Source organism: Netta rufina, assembly GCF_964035555.1.
Source record: "Netta rufina genome assembly, chromosome: 1".
Lineage (NCBI taxonomy): Eukaryota > Metazoa > Chordata > Aves > Anseriformes > Anatidae > Netta > Netta rufina.
Genome location: NC_140123.1, coordinates 166,254,350 through 166,282,149, shown reverse-complemented (window position 1 = coordinate 166,282,149; position 27,800 = coordinate 166,254,350).

Here is a 27,800-nt window from a genome sequence, read left to right as displayed (position 1 = left end):
AAGCACAAAAGAAGAGGTAATGAGTGTGTGGAAAATGGTGTGCTTAGGTTGGGAAAGACTGAGGTTGTATGCAGAGGTGGCAAATAAGGGATTAGAGGGTGAAATAAGCTAGTTACTGGATCAAATAGGGAGGAATCTGGTTCAGTACAAAGGGGTGAAAATCTAGGCTTCTTGGGAAAGGATTAGTATTGAAAAGTGATAATTGCAGTTGAAAGGGAAGACAATAAGGCTTGCACAAGAGGGAAAAAGAAGGATAAAACTGAATCTCAAAAAGCAAAGTTTTAAAAAAGGATTTAGTGAAGCAGAAGTCTGCCATGTAATAGAAACCTCTCATTTAATGCAGGAGGGGATGATGATAACACAAATGAATAATCAATTTAGTTTTAGTTTTCCTCACATGGCGTGTGCCTCAGAATCATAGCTTGAGGACAGAGGCAGGGAGGTCACGGTTGTGATTACATGAAGTGGATTTGGAGCACTTACCATTTTCAGCTGCCAGGTATGCTCCGAGGGGTAAACTTTCAAACCCACAACTGCAAGATACACGTACAAAAGCTAGGGTTTGTTTGGATGATAATAGATTTGGAATGCACCTCTCCCCTACTGGATTTGTATCCCTAAGTCTGTCAAGAGACCTCCCATTCCTCCCCAGAAATATTTATTTATTTATTTTTGTATGTATCTGGATAGCAGTAGGGAATTTTTAGATAGGCACTGTTAATTTTTGTCCCTTTTGTTCCACTCTGGTGCAAGAATAATTTTAGTTGCTAATAATAGTAGAGTTTGGAGCAATTTGGTCACTTTTCATGTGGAATTCAGTGGAGCAATAATGAGCAGAGTTAGTCCAACACTGATAAAATGTCTTTAAATCATTCTGTGATTGATTGGAGGAGTTATTATTGAATGAATTACTAATGAAATATTTTTCAGACATAGATTAATACAAAATGCATTCACTCTTTATTTGAAGCAATATGGAAAATTAATAAATAATTGTAATTTATTAATCTCTGTGTGGATAGGCATTGTTCGCAATGATTATTGCCTAAGATATGAAAAAGAGTAAGTCTGATATTGTGATCTGAACTGAAAATGTCCGCTTATGCTTCAGAGTTGATATTTTCCAAGAGAGAAATCACTGAGTTGCTTTAGAATGTTGTTTTAGAAATATTCTGTAACATTTTTTACTCCAGTGTCTGAAGTTGAGGATTCTGTTGGTTCAATGTGTCTGTTGGCCAGTTTTACTCCTGTGCAAGATCATGGAGCAGGTCCTTCTGGAAACTATGCTAAAGCACATGTAGAACAGAGAAGTGATTGGTGACAGCCAACATGGCTTCACTAAGGGCAAATTGAGTTTGACAAATCTGGTGGCCGTCTACAGTGGAGTTGCAGCATTGGTGGATAGGGGAAGAGCAAGTGTTGTTGTCTACCTGGACTTGTGCAAAGCATTTGACACTGTCCTGCACAACATCCTTGTCTCTAAATTGGAGAGACATGAATCTGATAGATGGACCACTCAGTGGGTAAGGAATTGGCTAAATGGTTGTACTCAAAGAGCTGTGGTCAATGGCAAAATATCCAGGTGGAGTACAGTGGTGAGTGATGTTCCTCAGGGGTCATTTAAGGACAGGTTGGATGGGGTTTTGGGAAGTCTAACCTAGTGGAAGGCGTCCCTCCCCATTGGCAGGGGGCTGGCACTAGAGAATCTTTAAGGTCCCTTCCAACCCAAACCATTCTATAATTCTTTAATTTCTATAATTATTATAATTCTTATAATCATTCTATAATTCTTTTATTTATTTATTTATTTATTTATTTATTTATTTATTTTGTATTGTGAGGATAAGGGCAGGACTAATAAAGTTTCTAATAGGAGAGCTTAGAAACTAAAGTTTCTAATAGCAAATACCATCTTCTGATGTTTGTCTCAGGAAAAAATGCATTTGTTTCTGGAGGATAGTTTCCCAAAGAGTTTCTAGATTTATTTTCACTGCCTAAGGATTAAATTTTTATGATTTCTGCATTTTATTTAAATTGTGCCTTTGCCAATGGAGTCTGAAACTGTGGGACTGCAATGAACTGTGTCAACGTGTCTGGGCTGGATCAAGGTGGGATACATATCTCAAAGGTCTGTGCATCACAAGTTACTGTTTTCAAGTAACTGTTCCTAATCAGTTCCTTGGCATATATTTTTTAAGCTTCATATCTTGTTTTGATAAAGCCAAAAAAATATATGCCAAGGAACTGATTAGGAACAGCTAATGCTGTTCTGGTCAGAAGAGCTGTAAAATCTCCATCTCCTGTACTTTGGACTAATCTTTTTTATTTTCCAAACCTCTGTTGTGAGTGGAATTGATATAAGAGGATTTATCCACAAATATGTTGTCTTTGAAAGGTAGCTAACAATATATTTTTCTCTAATGATATATTTACTCTACTCCCCTGGACTGAAGATCCATATCCTTCAGGGAGATGCTACCTTTGCCCACCTCAGCTACAGAATGAGCCTTGATATTTTTTTTTTTCCACCAGAAGTGTGATACCGAGCTCAGCAAGAGACAGACATTTCCTCTCTACTGCACAATCTACTGCACAAGATGTCTCACACAATCTCTTTAGAAGTTGGCATGGACTTCATCTGTGGATCAGGCTTATTTTTTTCTCCTGGCATTATTATGCTTTTGGCAGTGGCATCATTCCTACTTCCACTACCAGACAGTTACAGAGCATTGCAAAAACTTCAGAAAAATCTGAGGCACTAAATAATCCATTGACTGATCAGTGACAAATGACATTACCCACTTTCTTTCCCTCTGTTGGGAAGACTTATGATGCCTGATGTGGGGTAAAGGAAAGTACCTCAACCCATGATAACATGCCTGTTTTCAAAGTTAAAGATAATTGGAAAGAAATGTGAATGGGCAGAACAAACATGGTCTGGATGCAGTTATATATAGTGAATAAAGTTCAACTTCATTTGTGACTTAATGACTCACTAGACTGCATACCAACTTCAAATTTTAAAGCAATGCAGATGTTTCAGGGACACGGGATTCCATTTCTTAAGTTTCTTGTAAACTATGGAAGATCAATTAAGCAGCAAATTTTTTGTAATGAAAAAAATATGTTCTGTGATCAGTGTCTTTCAAATACAAAATCTTCCTTTTGCACACTAGATTGCAAAATCTCTGTGAAAGATCTTAACAGAGAAAACAATAAAGTTTAGTTCTCCATTTTGTGCAGTGGAAATAGTAATGGGCCAATTATTGGTCCAGGTGACTGTGGTAACAGACAATTCATCCATGTAATTTTTTGTAATTTTTGATTTCAATTCAAAGACTAATACAGACTTACTATATTTTTACATATTCCCTTTAATATTGCAAGAGAGATAATACATGTTTATCTATCACAGAACAGATGCCCACCACTGAAATTTTACAAAAAGGTTTACGCATCACAAAAACAACCCAAACATTTTAATTAAATGAATAGTAATCTATGATATCAAAGTTTGAAGCTAAACGTAAAAAAAAATAAAATATGGATTTAGCAGCTACAGGTTATTCTATCTGTACTGAGTGGTGTATTGTATGATGTCTTATCTTTAAGTAAGCAGGAACTCTCCTTAAATTCAATTACTAAATGTGCATGCAGTCTGCAAATTCAAAGATTTAAAATTTGTTTGGCTTTTCTCTCTCTCCTGTGTTTTTTTTTTTTTTTTTTCATATTTCTTATTTGAGGATTACAGAATTTGTGAACTCTTCATTGTGGAATTTGGTCTCTTCTGTTTTTATGGTAAAACACCATTTCTACTGTTTCAATGACTACAGGTTCATTAAAACACCTGATGCATAAATTAGAGACTTTGTCACTATTGTTACTGTTGGGGGGGGTGTAGAAAAGTACTGGAGGCTTAACCTGAAACCGTCTTACACAGTTTCTTGCAGCAACAAAGAATTTCTCATGTCTTCACTTTGTGGTGTATTGATTCCATGTTAATCAGACAATACTTATCCTTTTTTCTTCGAAGCTCCATTATAGTACTGCTATATGCTTTAGTTTAGAATACACCATTTACAATGTTCTAAATCTTTTGGATTATCTCGATGTTTAATTGTAACCCGTGATGAGAGTGAAGAGAAAACAAAAGATTATCTAGCACTTTAAAAGATTATTAAAGTAAAAATTCTGACCTGAAAATTTCCAACTGTACTCTGGAAACTTATACAAGTGTTTATATGTCACTAGCGTAAGATAAAGGTCACCCTGTTGAATCCAAGCTGGTGCTGAGATATTATTTTTTTTTTGGTAAATATTTGAATTTTAAAGAACTCGGGGTTTTACTGTGGGCCTAAATTCACACTTAAAACTAATAGCTGATAATTGTAGAATACTAATTGCCTATGTGGAATTTCAATGAATATTGGCTGGATAGCTTGATGGTCACACCTCTATTTGCCCAGGTGCTTGAGAGTTTCCGTACCTAACTGAATAACTTGCTGAAGGAAAAATTGGAATTTACCTTCCTTTTGTATATTGAATTATCAGCTTTTCATGAACCACTTTCTTATAGAATAGTTTGGGATTTTGCTTGACAGAGGAGCTGAGGAAGGAATGATGTGGCCTGTCTCTTTAGTGTTTTTGCAGAAGGAAGTAAGAGCAGGTGACTTGGGGCAGACAACAAAACATGATTGCCCAATCCAATGTGTGTGCTTTAAGTGCTGTGAGATGCTCAAATGTCTTCAGATATATCTACAAGAACACGTTATTGCATGTTTTTCTTTTAGTAAGTCACAGCTACCAAGGTGACATATATTTGTAGAAATCAAACACTTCCTGTGTTCTGTCTGTAATTTGCATTAGAAATGCCTGCCTGTTTTTCAGCCTTTTGGGGCTGGGTGGCTAGTTTTTTTTTGTTGTTGTTGTTTGTTTGTTTTTAAATCTATAATTCATTTTCTGATCTATAATTACATGGCATTTCCTTCCAGTAATTAAAAGTTAGGCTTCTTAACATACCCATTTTAAACACTTGTTGGGGGGGCGGAGTTGGGTGTGGAACACAAATGAGAAATCAGCAGATATTTCTGTCAGCATGTGATTAACCTGGTTTACATGGAATTACAAATGCTTATGTAGCAAACATCTAGTCCACATATTGTAAGCTAAACCTATGTGGTTAAAATCTTTGTCTGAATCTTTGTTTTTAATCACAGAATTTGTACAGGTTCCTATATGGTCAGAGTAAACAAATGTTATTAGTTTTGTGGGATTTGCCAGTCTTAACAAATACCCTTGAATAACTTGTACTATAAAGGCTATATTGTTATTTAGTTCCTCATGGTAATGAAATGATAAAGCTGAACTGGCATTGGGTATACCTAGGTTAGCTTTGTAGCCTGTATTTGGCTGAATGTCTAACCACAAGAAAAATAAGTAAACAAAATTAAAAGCAGGAATAGTTTGATTTAAAGAAAACAGAACAACAAAACTCTCACACACAAAACAATAAAACACCACCCCAACCTCCTGCAACTTTGTTTTAGTTTCAATCAGCATATGAATGTAAATGATCTGAAACACTTCCTTCTGGGGAGATGTTTATATTAGGAACGAATGCTGTTTTTTCATTTATTTCTCATTCCATTATTCTTATGTTTCTAATTTAAATGATTCACATGTTGACTATGAGAAGGATCAGTTCCTTTAAAAAAGAAAAAAGGTTTTTTGAATTTCGGTCACTTGAGGTATTAATTTGGTATTACAGTGCAGCATTTCAAAAGCAAAAATTTCATTAGTTATAAGCACCAAGCTGTCACAGTAAGGTGTGACTTTACTGTGATCTCATTAATAGGATAAAAATTAGGCCCCAACAAAATGAACTAAATTAATTCCCGTTGCTCCTTTTCTGGAGTAGTGGGGAAGCAGTGTGTCTACTTCCTTGCAGCCACAGAGAAAAGGAAAAGCCAATTCCAGCAGGACAGCGCTTTTCACGATGCTGCACAACAGGAAAAAAAAAAAAAAAAAAAAAAAAAGAGCTCAAAGCTGGAAACTTCAATCTAGGACTTATTCTGTTGGACACAAACAAACAAGCAAGAGGCTAATAAAGGGCACAAAGAAATGAAAGACAAAGTGGTAGTAGATGTGGGGGCCAGCAGGCTCTCCACAAGCTGCTGGAGGAAATCATAGAATCATAAAATCATTCAGGTTGGAAAAGACCTCTAAGATCATCTAGTCCAACATTTCACCTAGTACTGACAAGTCCACCACTAAACCATGCTAATACGTTCTACATCTACATATTTCTTGAAGACCTCCAGGGATGAAACAGAACTGAAGAGATCCCACTGTCACTGCCCACTTGGCTTGCAGAAAAGCTTTCAAAGAAAATCATCATCTGTAATTCTCTACAATTCTCTACTCCCACTGTCAAACATACTTCAGTAATGACGCTTTTCATTTTGCCACAGCAGGCCCATTGATGGCTGGTGGTGGCAATTAGGGGGAAAAGCCATTTTGTCAATGAGGTGTGTTGTCCTGTTGCATATCTTCCCCACGCAAGTAGTGGCAGGTGGTGGTCAGGCCTCTCCTCCACCCTATGGACCATCTGCATCTCCTGTTCCTCTGAAGCTGGCTCTGTTAAAACAACAGCAAAAGAATAGGTCTTGGAAAGCCAACATGGCTGGGCATGGGGCACAATGCAAGGCAGGCCAAGTAGCTCAGTGCAAGCAGGGAATGAGGGCCTGAGGCAGTGTCACTGGCAGCAGCTCCCCAGGGAAGGCCTGGCCCTGATGCCTTCTCTCCTTGCCTCCATCCATCCCTGGGGCTTGATAGGGCTGACACTGATGTGGTCCTGCTTAGAGGCAGTGGGCCCAGGTTGCTAGGTGATTGTGCCCGGCTTGGCCCTGCGCCATGTCCCTGCTCTTGCTGTCATGGAGTGCATTCAGCTTGTATTTCACCAGGTAGCGATAGAGATGGGAGAGATGGCAGATTTGGAACTTCTTTGTAAAAGACACAATGGTAATATAATGTATATCTGTAGCTTAATTTCTCCTTCTGGCAAATTATTCATCTTTCTTGTGTGATGAAACTCCAAGACAGTCATAGCAGTGCTATTCCTAGGAAAATGTGACGGTCAGCCTGCCATCAGTAGAAATGACTCTATTGCCTAATGGCAGCAGGAATTAGTTTCTCTTCCATTTTACAACTCATACTTTTTTATCTTACCTTCTAACTCACTGCTGTAATCTTAAGGGAAATAGATTATTTGTAACCTTTGAATGGATGGATCGTGAAACCATGTTGCAGACTGTTAATCAGCTGGTTTACGTACTGCATGTACCTTATTTATCCATCTCTCTTTTTTTTTTTTTTATTTAAAAACTGAGGGCCATTTTAGACTTTGACACAGAAATAAGTGTTTGCTGTTCTCTTAGGTACTGTTTGTTGCAGTTGAGTGCTTTCATACACACACTTTCATGATAGCAAATGAATGCAACGAAATTTGAGGTAGTTATCTGCCAAATCAAACATTTTTATTACTTGAGATTTTTATAAGTTCCATCTCTGTTTCTGAGCTGTTGTATCTGCTCTGGAGTTCAAGTGGTACAATAATTATGGAAACCATTTCTTCTCATTTAATTCAAAATGGATCTACATACGAAACAGAGGGAATCCAGTAAAATTTAATTTCTATTCTTGTTGCTTGTGGACAGTAACACTAAAAGGGAAGAAAATTAGCTGCTGTAAAGAGGTATGGTAAGAGGAAAAGTAGCCCTTCCCAGTAATGTACTGTTGTTAAACAAAAACATATTTAGTGACTCGCTTTGTTAAAATTACGTGACTACAGAAAAAGACCTTTGAGAACTGAACATTTTGTTCCTTCTCTTTAAGTGCCTCCCATATTATAAAATACAAGAGCTATATTGTTAGTCTTTAGCTTTAGGAAGTATTTTTCTAAGCAACCTGTAAGGGCCTATGGAATTGCTTTTAAATTTGGGGTTGTCCTGGATTTGGGTGAATACAATATTTAAGCACCTGTTTCTTTTACTCTTTTTTTTTTTTTTTTCTTTCTTTTTTTTTTTTTTTCTTTTGAGTTTATTTTGGGGACTATGCCCATAATTTAAAAAATGACGCTATGAGGTCAGAAGATTTTATGAAATAAGCCATTGATGGAAACCGTTTAAGATGAAGCAGCTTTTGTGTAGGCAGCACTAGGAGTGGATTTTGGCATAGAAGATGCACCCACAGCAGCTGCAAAGATAAGTGTCTTCCATTTTGCTTTCTTTTGCTGTCTTGGAGCATCTCTTGGTAAGGGGATGTCAGTTGGCAATGATGGGGTACTTACACTTAAAAGATTCATGGATTTTTGATAATGAGAGCTTAACAAATGTGTAGCTTTACTTCCTGCCTTCTGTAAAAAGCAATCTTAATGAGAAGTTGTTAAACTATATATTTTCCCATGTTCTTTATTCTCTTTGTTAGTAATAGAAACGTGTATTTGTTGAAACCAGATTGTGATTGTGAAAGAGTAACATTGTCTACCACTAGTGTCAGTCATGCAACTAATGACCGTTGTATGGACATCTTCTAAATATCCTGCATTTTTGTTTTAAGAAGTGAACTGGCTTGTATCAAGCACTGGTTGCAGTGTAGATGTGTGGTTGTTATTTGAGACACAGGGCTACTCAAGTACTTCAACTTTGGAGTACTTTTCCTAAAAAGAAAAGAAAATAAAAATGCTTTAATATCACTCTTTGCTTTTGTGGACAAGACCTTTCTTTGGGGGGTGGAATGGTGTTAAATTTTACAATCCATTCAACTTTCTGCCCTTACCTGACCTTTCTTTCTGATTCTTTCCATTGGTGTTTGTTACTGTGAAAACCGTTTTCTTCTTTCATATAGTTCTTATAAAGAGGCTTGGTGGGGTTAAGTCTATACTTGCCAAGATTAATCTGTATGATTTACTTGGTTGCTCTATTTTTAGATCACTTCCTGCTCTGTGGGAGATGCAACAAGCAGAACCCTCATTTCTATGCAGAATCAGAAATTCTGTAGCATTTCCAGTGCATATGCTCCAAGTCAGGCAGAACAGGGAATTGTACCTTTGCCTACTATATTCAAACAGAAAGTTTAGCTCAGCAGGACATGCATATTACTTCCTTATTTCCCCAGCCACCTTTGAACATAGGTGTTGGGTGAATATAGCCTGCTTCAGAATCTGAGAAGCGTGGAGACTTAGCTATGTTCTGAGCACTTTCTTCAGAGCTGAGGCTATCTTAAAGAGGTGTGTTATGTTTTTATTTTATTTTTATTTTATTTTATTTTATTTTATTTTATTTTATTTTATTTTATTTTATTTTATTTTATTTATTATTATTATTTTTTAATCCCAGAAAGCAGCAGAAATTATCAAAATGTGGGAGGCCTTGCAAATGTTGATGGGAAAACTGAAAAGCTCTGGGGACTTGAGCAGTAACAGGGCAGGATCTGCACAAAAATTTGGATGATGTGTCGAGTCTGATTAGGTACTTGTAGGTCTTTGCAAATCTAGATCTACTTGTAAATGAGTGTCTTTAAGTAGCATGTGGTGATGAATATGAGCATTGATAAGATCCCTGTACGTTGAGTGGATTTTGCCATGACTCTTATTGGATACTGCTAAAATTTTCAGGAAAGGGACTTTTCTCTTTGTTAGGCAGCATTTAGCACAGGAATCGTGGTCTTGGCTAGGGTTTCATGGCAATACCACAGAATAAGTTTTGAATAATAACTCTCTACCAGAGAAGCGTTGTACTAGATGCTTTCCAGACCACTGTAGAAAATGAAATCCCAAAATGAGGCAGAGAAATTTTGGTGTTTCCAGAAAGAGACATTTCTTGCCAATGCCACTGAGAACTACAGACTGACAGCTCCTTTGAATCAAGTTGTATAGATACAGTTTTAACTTTTATTAATGGGAGTTCTTTGTGCCTGGGCACTTGCAAAACTGCTGGACAGCAAATTATTTTCTGGCTCTTGCTGTGGCCAATTAAATGAATAGTCACTTGGGCTTCCAAAACATTCATCAGTCAACCTCTGAGCTATAGGAAGGTATTTTGAAAGGGCTCAAATAACTGGGGGAACTAATATTCATCATAGTGAAACCTCCTTCATATCAGAAATCGTTCACAAATCTCGGCATACAATTGGATCTGTTGGGGATGTAGTTTCAGTTTTCTTGGCCAGTGTTGTCCTAAGGGAATGATGCAAATCCAGATTCTGAGTTCTAAAAGGGGACTCTGCTTCACTATTACTGCTTATTGTGGTAGGAATTACTGGAACCTGTAAGTGTATGCTTTTTGAGTCTTTTGAGTACAGGTTTCTATTTCAAGCGTTTACAAAACTGTTGTCCAAGTATCTGACAGGATGAATTCATGACTAGACATGCTTCATGGCTAAGTGCTGGCTCCAGCACTTGGTGCACAACCACCTCATGCAGTGCTACAGGCCGGAGGAAGAGAGGCTGGAAAGCTGCCCAGTGGAAATGGACCTGGGGCTATTGGTTGATAGCTGGCTGAATTTTAGCCAGCAGTGTGCCCAGGTGGCCAGAAAGGCCAACAGCATCCTGGTTTGTATCAGAAATCATGTGGCCAACAGGAATGGGGAAGTGATTGTCCCCCCGTACTTGGCTCTGATGAGGCTATACCTCAAATACTGTGTTCAGTTTTGGGCTTCTTACTACAAGAAGGACATGGAAGTACTAGAGCATACCCAAAGAAGGGCAACAAAGCTGGTGAAGGGTCTAGAGAACCAGTCTTATGAGGAGTGCCTGAGGGAGCTGGGGTTGGTTAGCCTAAAAAAAAGGATGCTTGGGGGAGACCTTATCATGCTCTACAACTACTGCAAAGGCGGTTGTAGCGGTGTGGGGGGTTCCATCCCTTCTCCTGAGCAACAAGCAAGAGGAAAAGGACAAGAGGAAATGGCCCCTGCACCAGGGGAGATTTAGGTTGGATATTGGGAAAAAATTCTTCACTGGAAGGGTTAAGTTATCATCTCCGGAGGCCTTCAAAAGACATGTAGATATGGTGCTCAGGAACATGTTTTAGTGGTAGACTTGGCAGTGCTAGACTAATGGTTGGATTTGATGATCTTAGAGGTCTTTTCCAACCGAAGTGATTCTATGATACTCTGATCTTTCACAGTATTACTAGACCTTGGTCATATCCAGGTAACTCTTCTGTACTTATGATGATGTCTTTCTTGTATCTTTTCTTTTATTAAAAATTCATCCTATGTACATAATGAAAATTTGAAAGTGGGTTCTAGTTTTAGATTTTTGTTTCATTTTTTTTTTTTTTTCTGTCCTTGCAGTGGTACAGCTGCTATTTGAGTATGACTGCTTTTAGTCAGACTGGTTCTAGACCTTTATTTCTTTCTCTTCTGTACAGGTAACCACAGTTAGAATAAGAGTAATGTTTGCTAAAAACAGAAGGTAATTATGTTGTGATCTTGAAAAAATAACATTGTTTTAGTGCTGCATGTGGTATTCTGTCTATGATATAAAACACAATCAAAGTGAATCAGCAGTGTTGCAGAGTGCTTTTCTCCTTTTCTGTTTTTGATTGATTATTTCATTTGGAAGATAACTCTGTAGTAAGTTAAGTGTTGTTTGTTTCCTGAATATGCTGCTTCATGATCCTATCAATCTCATTTGAAAGGAGAGCTATATTTTCTTCAGTCTTGATGTGTTAATTCAAACAACTGTTTAAAGAACCAGTTCCATAGCAAAGAAAAGATTAAACTTTTTGGTGGGAAGCAAAATGAGCAAAAACAAAGTTATCTGCAATAACAATTGTGATCAATTTCTGTTCCTGATAAAATGATGAAGGTTAGATAAGCATTGAGTTCTGGCACAAATTGAGGCTTTGTATGCTTAGTATCTGGTGTGTATGTGTCTATCTATCATAGTATTTGATACATGTCAGACTCTTGCATAATCTTTTCCTGAATAAATAGGGCACTTCAAAATGTGCCAGAAAGAACAGGCACTCTTCACACAGGCAGAGTGATGGACTTGATGAGTTATTAACCTCTTTCTATTGCTGTTTTTATTAGACTGTGATTGCCCTATATGTATGTAGCATTACTGTCAAAATAAGCCACTACAATGTGCCGGCCCAAGAAAAATTACTTACAAGAGAAGAACCCTCTTATATATGTCTGCATTTCAACAATTATCATTATGAAATGCTGCTATTTGGTTCTTACAGCTCTTGTTTTCCAGCTACTAGACTATATTTACATTTCTTAATATATTTTCTTCCCCTTTGAACAATAATTCTGCTTTTAAATTTCCCTTGTTGTAAATCATTCAAATTTTAAGTGACTTAATACCCACGTAAAAAAGCTGTTTGTCTCCCTGTTCCACAAAGAGAAACTTTCAAACTACCTTGAAACTTTTTTTTTTCTTACATATAAAATTACTTCCAATTCACTTTAGCCTGTGCTTAGTTTTAAACGAGTTTCTGTTTGCAGGTGTCACGATGCTTCAGTCCTGTGAAATAGTATTTTGCTGGCTGCAAAGTCCACTGGAGATTGGTCTCTTAAGGCCTTTTTTACTCTACAAGTCACGTTCCGTTTTGTTAGCTTCTTGGCAGATCAATTCATTCAAGTGACACAGTAACAAACCTCCAGGTCCTAATTATAGTTCTATCAGTCGAAGGGGTGATTTTGAGAGGAGTAGGATGCAAGCAGTGGACCCTATTGTGTGCAGAGCCACCATCCTGAGCTTTTTGTTTGTGCAATTGTATTTATTTATGTGTATCTGTTCATACCTGATTGTAGAAGTGGATCACTTATTTAAAAATTAAAAAAAAAAAAAGGCTCCAATATGAATCATATTTTATGGGTGAAGTTGATTTGCATTAGGTTTAATTTTTGTTCACTTACCTACAATTATCATTGCAATTTCCTGGAAATTACAGTTTAGTCATGAGGGACTTCAGAATGAATAATAAAGAAGTGAATGAATGCAGCATGTATGTTGCGGTTCCAGCCATCTGCTATATGTTTATCCTGGGAGTTTCTACTCAGATGGAGTCAGTACTGCAATGCCATACAGTATCTGAGTACAGAAGCACAAAGAGAAATTCTGCTTTTACATACACCTATGGTTACTTGGGTTGGGTAACCCTGGTGTTTTATGCTGAAGCAAGTATCAACTGTTGTACCAATCTGGGCTGAGAAGCTGCCCTACATGCTTTATGTCTGTCTTTTAGTGTGGGCATTCTTTATTTAAACGATCTTTTAAAGTTTCAGTGCTGATTCTTCTCTTTGGTAGGGATTAATAGTGAACTACAGTGCCTTCAAAGAAATCTACTGATAAAATGTAGGAGAAGCAGGCTTTGCTAAACTGCTTGTGGCAGGGTACACCAGGAAACTGATAGCCATTCCGTCTCTCCTTGATTTGTTTTTGAGGAAAAACATTGTAGCTAAACAAAATATGGAATTGATTGTGAATCCCATATTTACTGCAGTGGTGTTATGCATTTTTGTGAGGAATAATTGCTAGGAAGTACTTCTGTCAGCAATATTGCTGTGTCCACAGATTCATTTAAACCTCTGCTGGAGGTTTTGCAGAAAGTGAACTAGCACATCATGATTGAGGTGAAAATCTGGTTTACTGCAAGCAGCTTCCATCTGTGGAGTAGGGGAATGAAGGAATTCAGCCATACTAAGTCCTACAAAACCAAGAAGCCTATAAATATACTCTGAAGTCTGTAAATATTGAGCATTTAAACTCAGAGTGAAGTAGGTAATTGCTTTGGATTGTGAGCTCATCTGTAAAGTTAGTTATGCAGCTGCCACATACTTACAAGTTGGCTATTTTCCTGTAACATTCATTAAGAAGTGTTCTTTGTAATTTTTTTCAGTCTATCAAATGTTTAGATGCAATATAAACACAATTAAGTTGATTTCTCAAACCACATTTAAAAAAATATTTTTTGCTATATTTTTTTTCAGTTTTAGGCTGCATAATATTTACTCATTTCTTCTTGTGAGAGTCTTTCTTTTCTCCCAAACTGTTGATTTTTTTTAATGTAGTTAAATGTTTTCAAAATCATGTAATGGAATTCTATTGCAATAGAAAATGATTATCTCAGTTAAAATATCTGATCAAAATATTTTCTTGGTCTTTCAGTATGTCTGGTTTCTTAAACCTACAGTTTTTTTTTTTTTTTTTTTTTTTTTTTAGTTTATAAATCCTCTTTTGACTTCTCAGCTCACCTTTTACATGTACAGAAGCTCTGTGTAACAATGATGACTTCAAGTGCAAATACATATTTTGCAGTAAAATGTAATATTTTAAAGCTTTTAATTAGAAGAAAAGAGCAAATAGTCTGTATTTTGCAAATAGTCTGTCATATGTGTATATGACAAATAAGTGTTTCAACTTCTCAATCCTTACAGGGTCATTTTCCAAATGGGGCTTGGTTTACTTTTATTCTTATAAAAAAGGTAATATTATATGCTGTTTTCTCAATCCTTTAATATTTCTTGTTAATGATGTAGCTGTTTTTCTTCGGTTATATAAAAATCCTTGTTGCTTCTAGAACATATGCAATTGATTCCAAATAAATATTATCATAAAAATGGCTTATAAGATCAAGTATACTCAAAAATCTTGGTGGTGAATAAAGTGTTGAATCATCAGAAAACCAATGTTATAAAATGTAATACAAAAGCATACAAAAAGGCAACCAACTCTTTGAGTGAATACTCACTTTGTAGTTTAGATCCAAGTTCCTAAATGTAGAAAATAATGACAATCTTTAGACTGAACTCTTAAAGTTCAACTTCAATGGCTTTTTAAATACTTATTCAGTTTAATTACTAGACTTGTCCTGTTTCACATCTTCTGGTGAAGGAAAGGTGCAGAGTGATGATTCAAAACCCAGTCAGGAACTGCTGACCCGTGTTAACTGTAATTAATTCTCATGTTGCCTAATTGATTTTCTTTTAGCTTGTTCACAAATGAGAGCACTAATCTAGATTTGGGGAAAGCTCAATACTGTGAGAAACAAAGTTGTGTTTTTGCAATGTAAAATTCCACTAACCTTGCATATTCAAAAGTGATTGTGCAGGCATTACAGTGGGGAGTAAGCTAAGCAGATAAGGGAAAGGTCCCACTGTCACAAAATAAGGAGGATAGCTAGGGAAAACAAGACAAGCAGTGTGAAGTCAGCAAAAACAAAAAAATCATGGGCCCTCTAGTCACAAGAGAAGAAGGAAAAAGAAGAAAAAGGAGAAATTAACAGTTGTTCAAATAAAATTGTACATATATGTATAGTAATAAGTGTTGAGTAGTTTGTGAACCTGTAGCACTCAGCCAATGAGGAAATGAGAGGAATCAAGCGTCAGGTAATAGGGGATATAAGGTATACAGTAATATAAGGTGGCAGCAGTGGCCCCTGCCAAGCAGTGTCATCCTATGAGCACCAGTCCCAGTTTCCGTAGGCTATTGCGGTACTGTGCTGAGTGAATCCCGTACAGTGGTTTGTTCTGCACCTGCAGGTTAGAAACCAGCAAATCTGGGGTGTGGGTGGTAAACCTGTGAGGTGGGATGGGAAGGCTTCTATGGCTGCTCTAGGCTTAGTGGAATATCTTTGAGAAAGTTCTGTCTTTTCCTTCAGTCTACAGAAATGAGGCTACTTGTGTTCAGAATTCAATAGGGAGTCACTGCTCTGTCTAGCCAGCCTGAAGAGCAGAGGTGACTCAGCAATGTGGTCTATCAAACTTTTCTACAGAAAGAAGAGTCCCCTTTCTTTACTTATTTGCCTTTGTCACTTGGTCAGTGTCCTCTTGCCAGCTGCAGAGGATTCAGTACCACCTTCTTGGTGAGGAGAAAGGGAGCTGTTGTGATGTGATCCTGGCAGTGCCACTCAGTTACCACCCTCTTCTTCACCTGGCTTTCCCTCTTAACCTATGTATTTGAGGATGTGATGTTGAGAACTGTTTCAGACTCATGCCCTTTCCCCCAGACAAATGCAATTATTGGGGTGTTAATGCTTTCTGCACCAGCTTCTGATAATTGTCCTTTCTACAGATCGGATCTTCCTGCAAGTGTAAGATTTATTTGTCCATGACTGCTTGTATTATCACTTCTGAGGTAGAGAGATAAGTGAGATTTTGTGATATTCTTTTTGTGTGGATTTTTCTGCTTTCCTTTCCCAAAGCAAGCCATAGATCTGTAATACCATGGCTTTCTGAGAGCCTCAGATCTCCCCTTGATGTACCAGCCCAGACGTTGCTCTCAAGTTTGTTTCATAGCCCAGAAATACAGTTGGCTTCCTGCTTAGCAGCCCACTCATCAGTGCTCATGTTAGCACTCTTCCAGTATTTCTTACTAATATCAGCTTAAAACTGAGTTTCATTTCAAGGCAAAATGAATTCTTTCAGAAAGCTAAAAATACTAGAAGCGGACAAAGTATATTATGTTAACGTGCATGCGTATTTTTTATATTTCTGTAGCTCAATACTGTTCTTGTTGAGTGGATACTTCCTTTATCATCACTTAAACTCACATTTACAACCTAGCTTTATCATGTGGAGGAGGCCAGGTTTGTGACTGCAGCACTTGTTTTTTGCTTCTAACAATGTTATTTTGGATGTTGTGTTTTCTTTGTATTTTCATGCAGTGTGGTTAGGTACTCAAGCATACTTCATTTAATACTGTAAGAGAGTTCTTTTATTCTTTAATGTAATGTTGTGGGTATATAATATAGTGTATTTGTAGTCTTCTAATAGTTTGGTTCTCCATTTGGTTCTCTCACTTATGGTTCTCCATTTTTCAACTGCTAATATTCCTTATTCATGACCTCTTCTTGTATGACTGACTTCCATATATTAACAGCTTCTTATAAAAGTCTCCAGCCTGCCAGGTGGTAATATGTCGCTAATTTTTTGCCTCAGTAACAATGTGTTTGCATTTATTAGCAATTTGACAGGTCTTTTTTTTTTTTTTTTTTTTTTTTTTAAGTATAATTATTTTGATATCTCTTAAAATTTTAATTAAAATATTTAGATGTTACTTTGTGGGTTTAGTTGGCAGTTGCATACATGTATATTTTGGATGTTTGCAAAACTGCTGTTACATGTTCTTGAATTTTATGTTTTTGCATGTTATTACTTTGGGAACAATTCACAGCTCTGGAATCTTGCCTTCATAATTAGATGCCAGTGGCAGTGTGTGGCACTGCTTTTTTTTTTTTTTTTTAATATTATTATTATTATTACACATGGACAATGTAGATTTCTGCAAATAATCTGTCAGAAATGCACATACTCTTTTCAGGGACCTCATACAAAATTAATTAGCTGACAAATGCTATACTGTATGACAAAGAAGTTAAAGACATTTCAGTTTTGAGCTTTTAGTCTGTGTCTGTGATGAGTGCTAGGGAGAAATATACTCTCTTTCCACTTAACTGTTACATATTTATGTATGTATGTATATTTGCAAATGCTAATTTACATGTTAAACCTACATGGGATCTATTCTCATTTCAGGACATATGCATTTGATTATGGGTCTGTCTCTTGTTGGAACTACTTGGTCCTGGAAACATCTTTCTGATGTTTCCAAAACTCTTAAACAAAAGAAATTCTGTAGTATAAATAATAATAATAATAAATAATAATAAATAATAATAATAATAAATAATAATAATAATAAAGTACTTTTTGTTGTTTGTTTAAGCAAAATTAATAGGAAAAATGGCAATGTATTCCTGACATTTATGGTATTTTTCATTACATATTTAACTTTTTATGGGCTTAGGCCTTCAGGTGTGCACAACATATGTACAAGCTTTGAGCATTTGAAAACAACTGTCATGCCTTGGGGCATTTTAGATATATGAACTGCAGATGGCAATGCAGAAGAATGTGGAAATTAGTTTATGCCCATATTTTTAGCTGATTTCTGGACCTCATATCCTATGTGAACAGTAAAAGGAGTCCTCCCAAAGCACCAACTTCAGTTTATCTTTCCTGCAAATACCTGTGCAAACACGTAGTGATTTCAAAAAAAAAAAAAAAAAAAAAAAAAAACAGAACGATCATTTCTGACAGTAATTGCTATGTATAGTTATTTATGAAAGCCTAAGAAATAAGTTTTCAGTTTATATGTGTAATTATATAGAAGTAAAATGTTGAAAAGTGTTTTCAAGTTTTAGTTTGTAGTTGAAGCATATAGCTGGTATGGAAATGCAGTAATATCTACAAGTAACGTGTTATTAATAAATCTGAAGATTTATAAAGAACCTCTTGTGAACAAATGGATTTCTCTTAGTGATTTTGTTTTCATTTTTGTTCTTGGATTTTTCTCTAGTAGAGATCATGGGAAAATGCACTGTTTTACCCTAGGATGAAAACCACTGAGTACATAAATGCAGCTTTATCTTATCAGAAATTAAAGGAACAACTCAGCATTATACTCTGTTTAAAAATTCTTATTAGTTGTGCAGTGAACTATTAATGTCTTGTAAGAACATAAACAGATATTCTCCTTTAGAACTATGAAGACTCATCCAGCCAGTGTGTAATGCACAGTAAATGAATAACCTCTTTGTCAGCCTGTAGGATGATGCCATTCTTAACAACTTTGTCATGCACTACATGTTACTGATTCCCCAGTAAACTGTCACAGGCTGCCTTTGAAAAATTAGTCTTTGTCTATTACGTGAACATACATTATGAGAAGACACAATTCTGTCCTGGCAACACATGACTTCATTGCTAGGAGTAATTTTCTGAACATCCAAGACAATAAAGAGCTGTCATCTTCTTAATTTTGCTATTTTTACTTGAGAAGCATCAGATAGGTGTAGTGTGTCTCTCATATTATATTCTTCACTACTTGCAGTAATATAAATTGTTCTGCTATTATATTCACAAAACTATGAGCATCTGCGATGCTGCATCGCATCTGACTTTTCTTGAAAATAATTTTCTTTAATTTTATTATCCTTTCCCAGTGGAGATGGGGGGGGGAGGAGGTGGGAGGGACAGACTGAAATTCAGCAAGTCTTAGCGTAGAAAAGGGTAGGCTTTTAATTAATTTCCCATGAGAATGATATTGCAAAAAGAATGGAAGAGAAATGCTGCTAATGGCCCCATTCCTGACTCAGGGGAATATAGTGCTGAACTTACAACCTGCAAACAAAATATTGAAGTCTTTTGTTAGGGATGAGCTACTTTTTGGTTGCTGAATTTTGAGTTTGCTAGAGCCAAGAACACAAATAGACAAAACATTCTTATTTCAGCCTGGGGCTGGCTACTCTGTCAAAAAAGCAGACTCACTTCATACCTACCACAGCTAGTGGCCAGGCAATAGGTGTTGTACCTGGTGAGAAGACAACCTATAATCTATCAGTGCTGTCATGGTGCTGTCACTCATGCTGGTGGAGGCAGCAAGGAACCATCCTTGGATGCCCTTGGATGGGAAGAGAAAAGTAGGGACACTGCAAATCAAGTGCATGTTACCTAGCAGTGGTGGAATCAGTATGTTGTTGTGAAAATAAATTTGTGTGCTTTAAAATAATCTGTCCCATGCTAACACAGTGCACAGCACAAGCTGGTAAGGGACAGGTATAAAGAAGTTCAAACAGTAACTCAAACTGGGTGAAGATTTCAGCATTTCTTGAAAGTGTCTCAAATAGGGTACTATCCTCATGTTTTATAAGAGAGATGAATGGAGTAATGCCTCATTACATACATATAAACCACTAAAAATATGTTAACAGATATTCAGTGAGCATATGTACATGATGCAAATAAAATGGCTTTTATAATGACCAGGATAAAAGGACAGGACAGTATGCAGGAGGGTAGTGAGCCAAAAGAGCGAGCTGGAAAAGTAGTCTGCTTTGTGCAGTTGAACAGAGCTCCAGTGCAATGTGGAAGTGTAGAGCATGACCAAACTACAAAGCAAAGAATGGGGAAAAGCTTGATCCCCAGGACAGCCTGTAATTCATGAAGTCAGAATTGAATAAGTTCTGCATGCAGCAGTAAACATGATTGTTGAATTATCATAATGGTGTATTTTCCCACCTTTTCTGAAGAAGCAACATCTGAGAATGAAACAAAGCATGTTAGGCACATATATGATTTATATGTAGCCTGGGATTCTGTACGTGTAGTAAAAGACACTAGTCCAAAAATTCCAGTCTTCCATTATCTCTAATTCTCTTCATTTCATGTGCTTTGGTGCAGTCATCATTTCACTGTCTGAAGCTGTATTTTCTTTTTTATCCCATCACTGATTTGTTTTGTTTGGCCTTGTTTAGACAGTAACTCATTTGTCAGTTCCAATTCCTCTGCTGTCTTACTAGCAGAAAATGTAGTAATCCAGAGAGGCAGGATATTATTAGTTAATATAGTCTTATTTAGTATAACATATAGAATCTGTATTTAAAGCAATAATGCAAGCCTGCTGGTCATGGATTTACTAATCAAGTACCTTAAACCTCCTTTGGAACAATTCTTGCTTCCTTTCTCACTCAGAATTGATGATCTTCTGCTAGTAAAGATTTTGTAATGCCTCAGCAAATGATCTGTCAGTTGATTTAGTAGAAACCAAGGACAGCTAAGTTAAAAAGAAATTTCTAAAGGCAGGGAAAGAACAGGTGTCTGGTAGAGAAGAGACAGGGCTTTTGGTTAGACACATTTTTTGTAACTGATTTTTCCTCTTTATTATTATTATTATTATTATTATTATTATTATTATTATTATTATTATTATTATTATTATTATTTTCTTCTGTATACCCTACTACTAGATGGCTCTACTCTACTTGATCTTTTATTTGTGCTAGTATAGCTTGTTTGTTTTCTTCTCTTGGGAGGTTTCTGACGTACTGAAGTCTTATTCAGCAGTTGCAGCCTGCTTTGATACACTTTCTTCAACCATAGATACTTAAACCTTTCTGATCTCAGATGAGTCTTGTCCTGCCAATTTTTGATACAGAGTACTCCAAAAAGAGTCCCATGTATACTCACAGTAATGCCACCTTTCTTTAGTCGGATGTTAGCTTTTATATATATATACACACAATTTACAGTTGTCAATAGTTTAGTCATCATTGTTAGTCATTGCACTTTATCATCTAAAGAAACACAGTACCATGAGACTTTCACTTTTTAATATACATTTTGGACTTAGCATTACGTATATGGTTACTTGCAAGCATATGGTTACTTGCAAGCCCAGTTCTGTTCTGCTTTCCAGAGATGGGAGATCCATTAGGACTTCTCTAGCCTTGTAGATCCATCTCATCTCCAGCCAGGACAAGGTTTGCAGAGAAGTTTTAGCAGAATGGGACTTCTGGTGAGACTGTACCTTTACTTTACAGTTCCTTGGCTGATAAGCATGTCTCTTGGATTTGCACAGAGATGACTGTAAGTTAAAACAGCCTCTAGGCTGCCTAAATTTGCAGTAAGGATTTTTTGTGGCCAATGCACCAGGTATAAATGTGAATTTACCCCTTTTCTTCTGTTTCTGCTGGACTACATTGGCAGATTTAGCCTCTGATTTAAGGATGCTGGAATTTCTAAGCATCTGTTTTGAAGTGAGCGGTTTTAAAAGGGACATATTCAGTACTGCAAACTGGCCAACATGGTTAGGATATTTTAAGCCAATTTCCGAACATTTATTCTAACTACATGAAACACAGATAAGGTACAATAGCACTGCTGAGCAAATGTAAAGACAAATTAAGCCAGCTATTACGGTGCTCCAAAAACATCTGCTAAACAAAGTCAACTGTAAAGATAAAACAATTGAGTTCTCTTTTCAGTTGTCAACCCAACTTTGAAAGAGCTATAAAAGTGACCTATACATTAGTATTCAATTTATGAGCAATTCAGAAAACATTTTTCTGAACTGTAACAATTAGAAAGCAGGCGGCTTTCTAATTTTCCTTCTTCCCCCAACCTGTCTGATACTTGATGGCCTGGCTGGAGTGCAGGAATGCATTGCAAGGATTTTGTCCCTGTGGCTGAACTTTAACAAAACTCTTAAGCGGAATGTAAACCTCATGGGTCTGTGTTCATTTTACATCTTTCATTGCCAAAGGGCAGACTAAGTGCCAACAAACAATATGGAAGAAGGCGTAATAAGTGGATGCAGCATTGCTAGTGATGGTCTGCAGATTTTGATGCAGAGTGGTAAAGCCTCTCTTAGTAGTTCACAACAGGCTGGAATACATTTGGTTCTCCTTGAGCAGAAATGTAGCAATGTAGAGGCATCCCAACAGTTGTTTAGAAAAAAATAAATAAATAAAGGATAAAAAGAGATGTGAGATTTATGTAATAGCTAATGTTATGCATTAGAAATTTAGCATAGTGATAAAATGAACTTACAGAAGAGAAATAAGCTGTAACTAAATGTAATGAATAGGCACTGAGGGATTTCATTTGTTTGTTTTTCATGGTTTATCAGAAAACGGTGGAGACAGCCTGAGTCATCTAATCCTTCATTTTAGTAATTTTACCTCATTTTTAGTAGTCTTTGTTTTACCAGTATAACCTTCTTTCTGGAAGGTAAAACTGTAGGAGATAGGCTGATGAGGCCATGAACAGATTAGCTGCCTCAGATATTCAGGAAATAAATTACATTTGTTGGTGAGATCGTTACCTGAAATGGCATAAGAGAGTTGGGTAGCAGAGCAGGAGAAGGCCAGGATGAGATGAAACCAAAGTGGACTTGTTGAAACAAAAGTATCATGCATATTTGAACATTCTTTCATTAGCTGTTACTTTTTAGATTTTGGAAACCTGTTCTCAGACTTGTGAGTGAAGTTTCTCTAGGTTATGTTTACTTTTGCTAAATTTTGGTTTTGAGGAAAGAGGAGGAAGATAACATAACATCAGACTGGTGGGCTAGTTTATATGCATGGATTTATTGTTGATTGAAGGCAGAAATACTAAGATATCAAAATGATGACACTCTCACTTGATTAAAAGCCCACTGAGGGCAATAGGAAAAAAAAACAAAAAAATCCTAGAATTATGAACTCGTGGTCAGGCCAGAAGTCTGTGCCTTGCTAGCTTGAAACCCAGATATTTTCCACTGACCTAGTGCTAACAGATCTGTCATTACAATATCTCAGCAACAATTACAGGGGTTGTTGGAAGTATTATTGCTCTGTTTCTATTGCATGTGTTATTATCATATGTCAACTGTGGTATAATCCCCTATTCTCATGCATCATCTAGTAAACCATGGTGATCTATGTGATGTGGGATAATTGAAGGGAGAGGAAGTCCTGTGAATCAGTGGTAATAAGCGTTAACAGATTATAACGTTTTATTGGCTCCTCATTAGACAAGCTTTGAAATCTGAGGAAGACTTCCTTCCAAAGGCAGGCTGGTGGGGGGGCAGGGAGAGAGAGAGGAGGAACTGCATTTCTTATCCTCTGCCCTACCAAGCTTGCCTCAGGCCAGCATATTTGCTCTTTTTTTTTTTTTTTTTTTTTTTCTTTTATGTGTGCATGAGATATCTATCTATTTACCTGCCTACCTTTCTTTCTTTCTTAGAACCTGGTTAATTTATTTTTCTGCTGTGCCATTATTAATTTGTACCTTTTGGAATAATTTGAATTTCAAATGTCTAAAAGTAAGGCAATGAGAGACAGTTTTTATTTCTGGTAAAACTCTCTTGCTGTTGGCAGATGCTTTAAGAAAAGGCATCATGCTAAACATTATACATCTTAATTCTTTTGCAACTTACTTGTATCTTAATATCCGTTTGCCTTAATTGGCCTTTTAATTAAATATGACATTTTAATTGGCTATTCTACTAACTTAACTTGGTTATTAGCATTAGCTATTCCTTTCATCATTGATAATTTTATATGCATTTCCATGTCCATACCAGATATTTTCTTTCTGGTTGTTTAGGAAAATCTGAAATCCTTTTCTATTGCTCCTCCAATGCACTTTCTGGTGCACATGCTAATAGACATTTAGCAGCAGCGTTTGCCATTTACAAAAGTAGACACAGTATATCTAATATCACAGAGAATAAGAAAAATGTCTTAACAGCAAATAACTTTAAATTAATTATCACTGTTAGCATGTTAAGTATTTTAAGCACAAACCAGCTTTGTATTACTTACAGTCTACCTGCCAGGTGATTTTTCAGAAATTTTAAATAAAGCGTTGAAGTATTTTCCTTCATTGTTCCTAATCCATCCTGCTTTAAGTATGATACTCATTTCAAATTTTGAATTTTACATGAAGGAAAACAAACAACAAAAATACTGCCAAGTCTGAGGTGTGGTAGTAGGTTATCATTCTAGAATGTAGAAGACTGCCAAATATTCATAGCGGAGCAAAGAAAATATCAAAAGAAGAAGAAGAAGAAAAAAAAAGACAGCACAGGGATGGTGCAAAGATGTGCACTTAATAATAGGGTTTAATAAAACTGAGATTTTTTTGTTTTCTCTTTGAAAAAAAGCACTTTGGATTCACTAGCAAAGCTAGAATCAAAGGAGCCCATAGGAGTCCATTGGGGCCTTGAATGAAGCTTTGAAAATCTGAGCTTAAGACAACTTACCCTAACAAGCTTTAGGCAATCTATTATTATATTTTGCTCTTTAAGACGCTGTCACATAGTGCTACAGAGGATAGAAGTGTGGGTGAAATGATCGTCTCTATTATTGAAATGCTATATAGGAGCCTTTTGAGAATTAATTAATATTAGCTGCTTGAAAATTGCCTGGTGGAAGGCACAATAGAAGTGGAATATATGGGGAAAGTCATCACGAAAGCAGCAAGCTATTTTTACACATTTGTGCGAGAGAACTTCGGGCTCAGCTGAGGTGCCAGATTGACAGCACTGGCTGCTCTGCTCCCCACAGAACATACGCACCGTGGGCAGTAGCACTGCAAATTATCCCACCGGTGCTTCTGCCCTGTCCTAGATGGCTGGCCTCCAGCTTCCAGCTTGCCTCTTGGCTCTGCTCAGGCTCCCAGTGACTGCCGGCTTCCGTGATGGAAGGTTTTTTGATGTGGATGGTTGCCTGCTGTGAATGGGATGGAGACTTTCTCCATTTCATTTTTCATTCTGTGCTTATGTTGAACACGGTGATATTTTAAAAAACTTTTGTTGAGCTGGACAAGTCCTTTATGTAAAAGAAAGTAAAAACCCACAAATGAAGGTGCTAAACTGTGAATCTGATGGGCACCACTACAAATCCTTCACCGTTTGATGTGGAGACAGAAAATTGTGCTCTTGTAGGTGCAAATGGCTGCTAAGATGATTCTTAGCCTGATTATAAAGCTGGAAGAGAAAGTGGCTTGCTTATAAAAACATTGGCATTACTTGTGTTGTTTTGTTTTTGAAAATATTACGCAGAGAAATGTCACTACCTAATGAAAACCATTTCAAGTCATATATTATAATATGGGTCCCTACATTTTGACTTTGCTATGCTACTAACACCTGTGCCAAACTATAAAGATAAGTTATTTCTACTATTATGAGGCAGCCATGAAAATGGGCTATTTTTAATAATTTTAATTTTATAGAGGTTAAGAAGAAAAAGGGGTGGTGGAGAGGAGTCATGTCACTCTTTCACTCTTACAAAAGAATAAACATACTGGGGTAAACAAGTGCATTCATATTACAGAGACCCTGCCAGTTTAACCTGATTTTATACATGTAATAATAATAATAATAAATTTTATTTATTTATTTATTTATTTAATCTTGTGAATAGCAGTTACTTTTGTGGCTCATGAGGAGAGAGCCTGATACTGCTCTTAGAGATGTTTGCTTGATGTACTGATTCAGATAAAGTAAAAGCAGGAGATAACTTCCAGCTAAGGTACTGATGTTTAGCTTAGGTGTCTAGCGCCTCACGGTAGTGTTAGTAGCATCTTGTGCAGTATGGTACAGTATATTGAGTTGAGCAAATTAATGCTGATCTTCTAGCAACAGGAATCAGTTCCTCCAGACTGTAAATACTAGACTACAGTTTGAGGCTTTTTTTTTTTTGTGTGTGTGTGTGTGTGTGTGAATATTTATTTACAGTCTAGTGGAGTATGTCTTACTGCTTTTGAACTTGCTAACCTGTCTCATCCTGAAGCTCCTATGAAGCACATAGCTTTTTGCTCGCTTCAGTTATGTTGACTGACCAGGCCATGAATTTTCATGATGATTCTCACGCAAAATCCCATGTTCTGCTTTCTATTATCTGGGAATGTTATGTGTGCAAATGCATAGCTGCTGAGTTAGGCTGTTTTATTTTCTGCTCTTGTTTCAGAGAAAGCTTATTCAAACGCTTCTGTAACCCTAAATACTTCACAGCTTTCCCTCACTCCTTTTATTTCTGTACTCAAGGGTTCGACATTAGAGACCCAGCTCCTGAAGGAGGATGTCTGCAAAAAATATCCTTGCAGGCAGTCAATGCCACTCCTCATCTGGCAGGATAATGCCCCGTAGTCCCCTCCACTGCAGGGGGCTGCCTTGGTGACTCCCCACCACCTGCCAAGGACAGACCCGACTTGGCTCTGTGTACAGTGCTGTGGGGAGTTAGGCAGCGGGCTGCCAGGCTCATAGAGGCAAACACACTCGAATTAAACAGATATGCTCTCGATTCATGTTGCTAAGAAATGAGAGGGAGGTCTCTGTGTGTGAATCGCAGCATCTGAGCTTAGCTTGGTAGGCTGCATGGTAATACTTGTCCCTGATGAAAGCAGGATCTAACATTGCTGTAGGTTTAACGTTCTCAGGCAGCGCACTTTCTTCCTGGTATTGGTTTCTGGGAAGGATGAGCTGTCACCACTCTTGATGTGTGTAGAGAACAGAGGTCTCCTGAGATAAGGTTGTTCATTATGCTTCCTGAAAAACCATTAAATTTCTATCAGTGCAATGTGATCCACTCCTTGGGTAGAGATATTTTTTTCTGAACCTTTTCTTCTATCCTAATCTCCACTTCTGTGAAGTTATTTATTTTTTTTCCTAAATCTACAATCAGGAAGAATGTAGAAATATGTAAGTAGTAATAATGCAATATTTTCATGCAGAATCTTACAGTGACAAGATGAAACAAATTATGCATTCTTACTGCATTATCTAGTATGTATTAGACTTTATAAAATGAAACATCATTCATATCATGCTGTTTTGTGTACATTTGTTGGATTTTGGATGCAGTGTTCTATTAAAAATACATCAATATTGTGCCAATATTTCAAGGTAGTTGGTAGTATTACATGGTAAGAACTGTGACAGTCTATTTTGGTTGAGGTTGTTTGGGCTGATTGATTTTAACAATTAAAAAAAAAAAAGTTGTTTTTAGTTGTTGAAAAGCAATTGAAGTAAATTTAAACATTAAGTTATATGCATCTGACGTCTGTGTGCATGATCTACTTATTTGTGACTGCATTAAAAATGTGGAGAATTTTTATGCATAACAATAATAATGTGCATATACTGTCTATATTTTAAATGAAATAATATGTTCAGAATTACTCCTGTAGTCTAAAGTGGTTTTGGCTGTAGAAAATTAAAAGAGCTGGGGATCTTTTTTATAGGAAGCCTTTATATTCATAGACAATTGTCTAATGCAAATAATTGCAGGAAGTTATTCAGGTAGGTAACGTGTCTTTATTAAAGTATGTAGTGCATTTTACAGGATTGTTTCAATCTTTTTGCCAATCTGAGCATTTGGTGAAAAAATTAACTAAACTTGAGTTTATAATTTCAGAAACCAGATTTTCTTAAAATACATATTCATCCCAGCTGCTAA